General features: G+C 39.1%; 1 non-coding gene across 1 annotated transcript; it reads right to left on the bottom strand.

Annotated features, from left to right (window-relative positions):
- Window positions 1–1,532: 1,532 nt before the first annotated feature.
- LOC112066279 (U6 spliceosomal RNA) lies at window positions 1,533–1,639 on the bottom strand. The gene has a single exon (XR_002892525.1). It is a non-coding gene; the product is annotated as a U6 spliceosomal RNA (small nuclear RNA).
- Between the last annotated feature and the right edge of the window lie 7,279 nt (window positions 1,640–8,918).

Consider the following 8,918-nt stretch of genomic DNA (forward strand, 5'->3'; position numbering starts at 1 on the left):
CAGAATTAGCAATTAGTGCATGCAAATCAGCTAAGACAAAAGTCTCTCCGATCCTGTTCAGAATACAGGAAGAGTTAATTTGCAAGAACGCCTGCTTCTGGCCCATCTGATTCTCAAAAGTCACGTTCTTGCTTCTGAAAATCAGAAACCGACCATATTTGTTGTGAGCTTTATGATCAGTGTTAATGCCCTTGCAAACACAAGAAATAAAATGCTAACAAATCATCATCCATTACCTAATTATATTTACTTAGACAGATAAAGTTGGAGAGAAAAGAGTAGATCATATTTTTTTTAAAGGCGTTTCTCATTTTGCAAACAAAGATGAAATTTATAGATTAATTATTCCTCATAGTGCCATACAGAGCCTTTTCTGTTAATCATACCCAGGTCCTGAGATTTTGCTCCCAAAGAGGTACAAAATGTGTATTGACTCCCAATTAAATCAAATCTCCCTCCAGTGTGGGTAGTAGTGCTAATGGGATTTAATGTTCCTGAGGTTTCACTGGGGTCCACAGTAGGAAAAACTCTGATGTAGATGGAAAAGCATTCCTTCAGCAACACAAATATCAACTAACACAGAATAGTACATCTGCCTCTGACATCTTGAATTGTGGAATTTATAAGAATTAGTCATCTTCATTAAAAATCATGCTTGTGGTTGAATAACAGCAGTTGAGTTGCCTCAATCATTGGACAATATTTGGATGCTTATTTCTAGGTTATCTATTTACAAATATACTGTCCCTGAAATGGAGCAGGACCGTATGGGGCCTTCCCAGGACAGCCACCCTCCATGTCCTCTGCCTGCCTTTTGTCTGTAGAAAAACTTTAGTCAAAAAATAAATTTAATCAGAGAAATGAGAAAATGCAGAAACAAAGAAAAAGCAGTCAAACAGGACAAAATAATAATAGTATAGTCAGTAAGTAAAGTCGAGGACTTTTAGCTCCTTCTTGAGGGGTATAGATAATGTTCTGAGCCATATTCTCTGAGCTGTTTTGTAGATACTGAAACCCCCACCAGGTGGAAGACAGTAACTACATGATGACCAAACGATAGCCATGACATAAGCTGCCACAATTCCAAGAAGTGGCCTCAAGGAAATGGGAACAAACCGACCCTGGAACTGAAGATTAAAGGTAGTTAAAACAATCAAACATGATGCTGATCAGACCACTGCATGACTAATTTCAAGACGATCGTCAGAGCAGACTATGCTGTTCTACATGTAGCCGCCTCTCTCCATCTATACACCCCTGAAACTCTCCTTTAAAAGCTCTTGCCCACTGGCCGGCAGCGGGGAATTGGTCTTTGGACATGAGACCACCTTCTCTCCCAGTTGCCAGCCTCATAAATAAAGCAAACTTTCCTTTCTACCAACACCTGCTTCTTGAGTATTGGTTTTTGAGCAGTGAACAGCCGGACCTGAGTTTTGGTAACATCCCAAAGTTTTATAAGATGCATCCACAGGTCTGTGTAAACTGAGCTACATGTGCTGGCCACTGTGATCACATATATTCTTTTTTTTTTTTCATATATGGAATGCTTCATGAATTTGTGTGTCATCCTTGCGCAGGGGCCATGCTAATCTTCTCTGTATCGTTCCAATTTTAGTATATGTGCCTCCAAAGCGAGCACATCACATATATTCTTAACTCTTCATGTACCTTGGGGAAGCTCTCAGGTGCCAGACTCCCTAAGTTGAAAGCTACCTTGAAAATGCATGGACTGGAGTGGTTAGGGAAAATGAAGGTAGGTATCCAATCCATTTCTCATTTACTCATGAATTTGATGTTCCAACTTTTATTCTCCCGCTTAGTGCAACTCATTGGTATCACCACCAGAGGGAACAAGGTTAATGTTTGGAGAGAAAAGCAAGTAGACTTACATCACTACTCACAGCAGTGATAGATAACTTGCCTATCAGGGGCTGATATCTAAGTGTCAGCCACATGCTAGGTATTTTACAACATTATTTCTTTATTTTTAATGTCTTAAGTTTAAATTATATTATCTCTTTTTAAATAGAAAATATATTCACAAGTTTAAAAAATTTTAAAGTCCAAGAGAGTATAATGTGAAAACTCTCCCCTGCCACCTTTGTCCCACAGCCTCTCAGCTACCTTTCCCACAGGCAACTAATGTTAGCAGTTTCTTGTGATAGTTCACTTCACAGGTATGTAATGTTATCTGTTTCTTTAGAGCTAACTTATGCATACATATGTAAACGAATACATTCTTTCCCTACCCTTTTAAAGATAAATGGTAGTATGCTATACACACAAATGTGCATTTAATGATATATCTTAGAGATTGTTCCATATCAATACAAAAAGAGCTTCCCCAATCTTTTTATAAGATGTCATTGTATGCATGTGCTGTAATTTATTCAATCAGTTCTTTATTTTTAAAAATTTATTTATTTATTTATTTTATTTTTGGTTGCGTTGGGTCTTTGTTGCTGCACATGGGCTTTCTGTAGTTGCGTTGAGTGTGGGCTACTCTTTGTTGTGGTGCGCAGACTTCTCACTGAAGTGGCTTCTCTTGTTGCGGAGCACGGGCTCTAGGTGTGTGGGCTTCAGTAGTTGTGGCACATGGGCTTAGTTGCTCCGTGGCATGTGCAATCTTCCCAGACCAGGGATCGAACCCATGTCCCCTGCATTGGCAGGCGGATTCTTAACCACTGCTCCACTAGGGAAGTCCCAATCAGTTCTTTATTGATTGGCATTTAGGCTACTTAAGATCTTTTGTGATTACAAACAATGCTACAATGAATAAACCTGTAAATATACTATTTCTTAATAATGCAAGTTTACCTTCTGGAAAGAGTTGTCAGCAGTAACTTCATTTTGTACCTTAGAACTCCATCTTGTTAAACTGGGAACTGTGCTGACCTGACTCTGCTGACTTAAAAAAAAAAAAGGAAGCTATTCACTGAGAAAGTAATCCCTGAGAACTGCACAGAAATGTGCCTTCACTGAGACATCCTTGACAAGCCAATAAATTCTTACAGGAAAAAATATATATATATTTTATATATATATATATATATATATATATGCCGTCCAATCATAGTTCTTGGCAAACAACTTATGTAAACTAAATGTACGTCTCTATTTTCCTTTTAAGACCCCTACTTTTTGCTCCCCAGACAGGACATTTCATTATTCTGGTTGCTGTCAGAATCTGTGCTTCCAAATTGCAATTCTAAGACCCCAAATAAATGCATTTCTTTGTTTACAGTCTACCTCTTTTTCTGAGATGACAACCTGTAGGATACATTCTTAGAACCGGAGTAACTGGGGCAAAGAGTATACGCACCGCTAGGCTGTTCCCAACCACATCACCATTTCACACACAGCAGGGCTCAGAGAAGTGACTCACTCAAGGACACACAGTTATTAAACACTGGAGCCAGAATTCAAACGTGTTTTTTCCATATCTCCACATTGCTCTTTTACTGGCTGATAAGATTTTTCCTCAATAATAAATAATAACTGAGTATGTATATGTACAACGTGTATGGTAAGTGCTTTGTAGAATACAAAGGAGTAAAGACATGGATACTGTCCTCAAGGAGGTTATGATTGGGTAGTTTTAATAAAAAACTGGAAGGAAGGAAGTGGATGAAGCTATGGAATATATATACACCCCCCACACCTATACTACACACACACACACACACACACACACACACACACACACACACACGTATATGTATATGTATTGGGTTGACCAAAAATTTCCTTTGCGTTTTTAAGTAAAAATAAAAGACACATTTTTCACTTTCACCAATAACTTTATTGAACAACGTATTCACCATTTTGTTCCACTACCTTCTGCCGTTTTTCACGCAACTTCATAATTCTATCTTCCCAAATACTATTTCTTAATAATGCAAGTTTACCTTCTGGAAAGAGTTGTCAGCAGTAACTTCATTTTGTACCTTAGAACTCCATCTTGTTAAACTGGGAACTGTGCTGACCTGACTCTGCTGACTTAAAAAAAAAAAAGGAAGCTATTCACTGAGAAAGTAATCCCTGAGAACTGCACAGAAATGTGCCTTCACTGAGACATCCTTGACAAGCCAATAAATTCTTACAGGAAAAAATATATATATATTTTATATATATATATATATATATATATATGCCGTCCAATCATAGTTCTTGGCAAACAACTTATGTAAACTAAATGTACGTCTCTATTTTCCTTTTAAGACCCCTACTTTTTGCTCCCCAGACAGGACATTTCATTATTCTGGTTGCTGTCAGAATCTGTGCTTCCAAATTGCAATTCTAAGACCCCAAATAAATGCATTTCTTTGTTTACAGTCTACCTCTTTTTCTGAGATGACAACCTGTAGGATACATTCTTAGAACCGGAGTAACTGGGGCAAAGAGTATACGCACCGCTAGGCTGTTCCCAACCACATCACCATTTCACACACAGCAGGGCTCAGAGAAGTGACTCACTCAAGGACACACAGTTATTAAACACTGGAGCCAGAATTCAAACGTGTTTTTTCCATATCTCCACATTGCTCTTTTACTGGCTGATAAGATTTTTCCTCAATAATAAATAATAACTGAGTATGTATATGTACAACGTGTATGGTAAGTGCTTTGTAGGATACAAAGGAGTAAAGACATGGATACTGTCCTCAAGGAGGTTATGATTGGGTAGTTTTAATAAAAAACTGGAAGGAAGGAAGTGGATGAAGCTATGGAATATATATACACCCCCCACACCTATACTACACACACACACACACACACACACACACACACACACACACACACGTATATGTATATGTATTGGGTTGACCAAAAATTTCCTTTGCGTTTTTAAGTAAAAATAAAAGACACATTTTTCACTTTCACCAATAACTTTATTGAACAACGTATTCACCATTTTGTTCCACTACCTTCTGCCGTTTTTCACGCAACTTCATAATTCTATCTTCCCAAAACTTTTTCTTTTTGAGCAAAGAACTGTTCCAGGCGTCTTTTACAGTCTTCCAGGGAATTGAAATTTTTTCCATTAAGAGAATTTTGTAAAGACCGAAATAAATGGAGATCTGAAGGTGCAATGTCTGGTGAATACAGCGGAAGAATCAGAACTTCCCAGCCAAGCTATAACAGTTTTTGCCTGGTCGTCAAAGAAACATGCGGTCTTGCGTTATCCTGATGGAAGATTATGAGTTTTCTGCTGACTAATTCCAGACGCTTTTCGTCGAGTGCTGTTTTCAGTTGGTCTATTGGGAGCTGTACTTGTTGGAATTAATTGTTTGGTTTTCTGGAAGGAGCTTGTAACAGAGGACTCGCTTCCAATCCCACCATATACACAACATCACCTTCTTTGGATGAAGACCGGCCTTTGGTGTCGTTGGTGGTGGTTCATTTCACTTGCCCCACGATCTCTTCCATTCCACATTATGGTACAGTATCCACTGTTTTAAATCCGGAACGTTTTTGTTACATTTCAGTAGAGGATCACATGCGGAAATACGTTCAAGAAGGTTTTCTTTTCCCGCTGAACTTACACGGAAACCAAACATCAAAGCCATTAACATAACCAAGCTGGTGCAAATGATTTTCAACGCTTGATTTGGATATTTTGAGTATGTCTGCTATCTCCCGCGTGGAATAACGTTGATTGTTCTCAGTTAATGTCTTGATTTGATCGTTATCAACTTCAACAGGTCTACCTGACCATGGAGCATCATCCAGGGAGAAATCTCCAGCACAAAACTGCACAAACCACTTTTGACACATTCGATCAGTCACAACACCTTCTCCATACACTGCACAAACCTTTTTTTGTGTTTCAGTTGCATTTTTACCTTTCTTGAAATAATAAAGTATAATATGCCAAAAATGTTACTTTTTTCTTCCATCTTCAATATTAAAATGGCTACACAAAAATTCACCAATTTTGATAAGTTTTTTAAAAAATGCATGCTGATGTGACAGCTGTCACAGTACAATCTAACAAAATTGTTTCGAATGAAGTTAAAGACAACTAAGAGCTACTAGAGCCATCTTACAGAAAAAACAGAATGTGGCTGAGTGTTTAAGAATCGGCCTGCCAATGCTGGGGACATGGGATCAAGGCCTGGTCCGGGAAGATCCCACATGCCACGGAGAAACTAAGCCCATGTGCCAAAACTACTGAGCCTGTGCTCTAGAGCCCGCAAACCACAACTACCGAGGCCACGTGCCACAACTACTGAGCCTGTACTCTAGAGCCTGTGAGCCACAACTACTGATATATATATATATATATATATATATATATATTTACACACATATACATACATATATAATTTAAAGTAAATACTAATAATGGATGTGACTATTTAAGCAGTATTAAATCACCTCTGCTACAAGTCTGCTATCTCATTTATTCATTCCTTCATCAAAATTTATTGAGAACTGGGGACTTCCCTGGTGGCTGAGTGTTTAAGAATCCGCCTGCCAATGCTGGGGACATGGGTTCAAGCCCTGGTCCGGGAAGATCCCACATGCCACGGAGAAACTAAGCCCATGTGCCAAAACTACTGAGCCTGTGCTCTAGAGCCCGCAAACCACAACTACTGAGGCCACGTGCCACAACTACTGAGCCTGTACTCTAGAGCCTGTGAGCCACAACTACTGAGCCCGCATGCCACAACTGCTGAAGCCCACACGCCTAGAGCCCATGCTCCCCAACAAGAGAAGCCACTGCAATGAGAAGCCTGCGCACCACAACGAAGACTAGCTCCCCACTCACCACAACTAGAGAAAGCCCGCGTGCAGCAACGAAGACCCAACGCGACCAAAAATAAATAAATTAAATAACTTTAAAAAAAATTTATTGAGAACTTGCTGGATTTTTCTGTATACTCCTGAGTCTTAGGTCTTATTTGTAGATTTCTACCTTGGTCCTGATTCCCAAATCCTCATCTGCTAACCTCCTATTAAAGATGTTTCCCTTCAGACTAAAGTCTCATCTTGTCCTTGGTCTTCCTCCCCTGAGACCAGAGCTCTGTTCTGAGCTCTAGGCCAGTGGCTGGAGCCCAGCTGTTTGTTGACAATGTTTCCAGGCGCTGAAACTTAAGTGTCCAGTCTCTGTCTTTCACCTAGCCCAGATCTGGAGTGCCAGGTCTAGAGCTTCCATATTGTCCTGGTTCATTTTAAATAAATGGACACAGCCTTTACATGGATAGTAAGGTTTGAAAGATATATATGAATAGGAAGTTTTTCCAATTACAAAGCGTTATACAAATGCTAATTTTTATCATGAAAGGATAGGGCCCCAGGTGTAAATTTAGGATGTTATCAGCACAGAGGTGCTGGAATATGGCTCTGTATGTTCAGCCCAATGAAAACTCAGGAGACCACTAACAAACATCCTCCTCATACGTGCAAAGTTAAATAGAAACAAGGGCTCATAAATGCACCATATTCAAAAGCATATGAATACATCTGACAGGTGTACTTAAAGCTTACTTGAAGCTTTATAAAAAGTTTTTTTAAAAGTAAAGAAAAGAAAAAGCAAAACTCTGACCAGAAGGCACATAGTATAGTAGACACTATTGGCTGCCTACCCAACGGCCCTTCCATCCTCCCCTATTTCTTGCTGGCAGAGCTGATTCTCATTTCAGAGGCTTAAATGTCAGAAAGGTAGTTTCCCAGCTTTCTTGCAGCTAGGGCATTGGCATGGGACCCAGGAAGTCTTGGCCAATGGACCTGAGGGGAGGTCTGCTGGTGAAGTTCTGTGAAAAGTTTTCCTTCCTGATAAAAAGAGAAACATTACCCTTTCTGCCTTTGAACATGGTTACTAACTTGATGTCTGAAGTAGCAGCAGCCACCTTGCTACAACGAGGGAATGAGCCTGAGGATGACAGACAACACATGGAAGAGAACTGAGCATTAAGACAGAAAGAGCCTGGGTCATGGATGTCACTGTTGAGGGACTGAATTAACCTTCCCTGTAGCCTCCCTGCAGCCTCTCTACCTTTAGACACGTTTTATGTGAAATGGTAACTGATCTTTTATTTAAGCCACTTTCAGTTAGGTTTTCTATGCTTGCAGCTAAAATAATCCTATTTTTAAACATAATCTTTACATTAACTATCTTAATTTGTTGTTGTCCTGGGTATTTGTAAGACCAATTTCATTCACCTACCATCTTTCTCTGATTGAGACTTTTGGCTTGAGGAACAGCTACAGTGTAGTAGAGGTGTTAGCAGGTAATGAGATTATGTATATTATACAACTTAATTTTTACAAGCCAAGTTCAGCTGGTTCTCCCACTGCACAAGGTAATATTGATTCTGTTTTACAGATCTGGTAAGTAAGGTAGAGTGCGCTGTAGACACCTGCCCAGAGAGAGGGTGTTAAAGTTGATATAGAGAATTGTATGTCTCTGATTCGGTTCTGCTGTTAAAATTTCTGATTTATGTAGTGAAAATTACCTGCCAAAATACAATGACATGATTAAAGAATATCCTCTCCACTCAAAGCATGCTGCGAATTTTGTTTCAGTTAATTGGAGATACGTGTGTATGTCCAGGGTTGAATAGTCTGCAAAGCCCCACTATTTATTTTCTTTTCACCTAAACTGACCCAGGAGATGTTTCTTTCAAGTTTTCATGCAAAAAGGTGAATTTAGTGTACATTTTCAGTGTTGTGTTCTATATGTTAAGTGCACAATGACCATAACTGCAAATTTACTCAAAATCTGATGAAGAATCTCATTTTTTAGATACTTGCAAGGCTCTTGTTCTGTGATCTCAGGCCCATGCTACTAAGGGCTTTGCCTTTGCAAATGATAAGAATGTTGAACACATTTCATTTCAGTGAATACAATTCAACAAGAATCTCAAATTCTTTTATTAAGAGTTTGCTAGACAAGAGATATTGTATACTCT

This window comes from Physeter macrocephalus, chromosome 11, assembly GCF_002837175.3.
Source record: "Physeter macrocephalus isolate SW-GA chromosome 11, ASM283717v5, whole genome shotgun sequence".
Taxonomy (NCBI): domain Eukaryota; kingdom Metazoa; phylum Chordata; class Mammalia; order Artiodactyla; family Physeteridae; genus Physeter; species Physeter macrocephalus.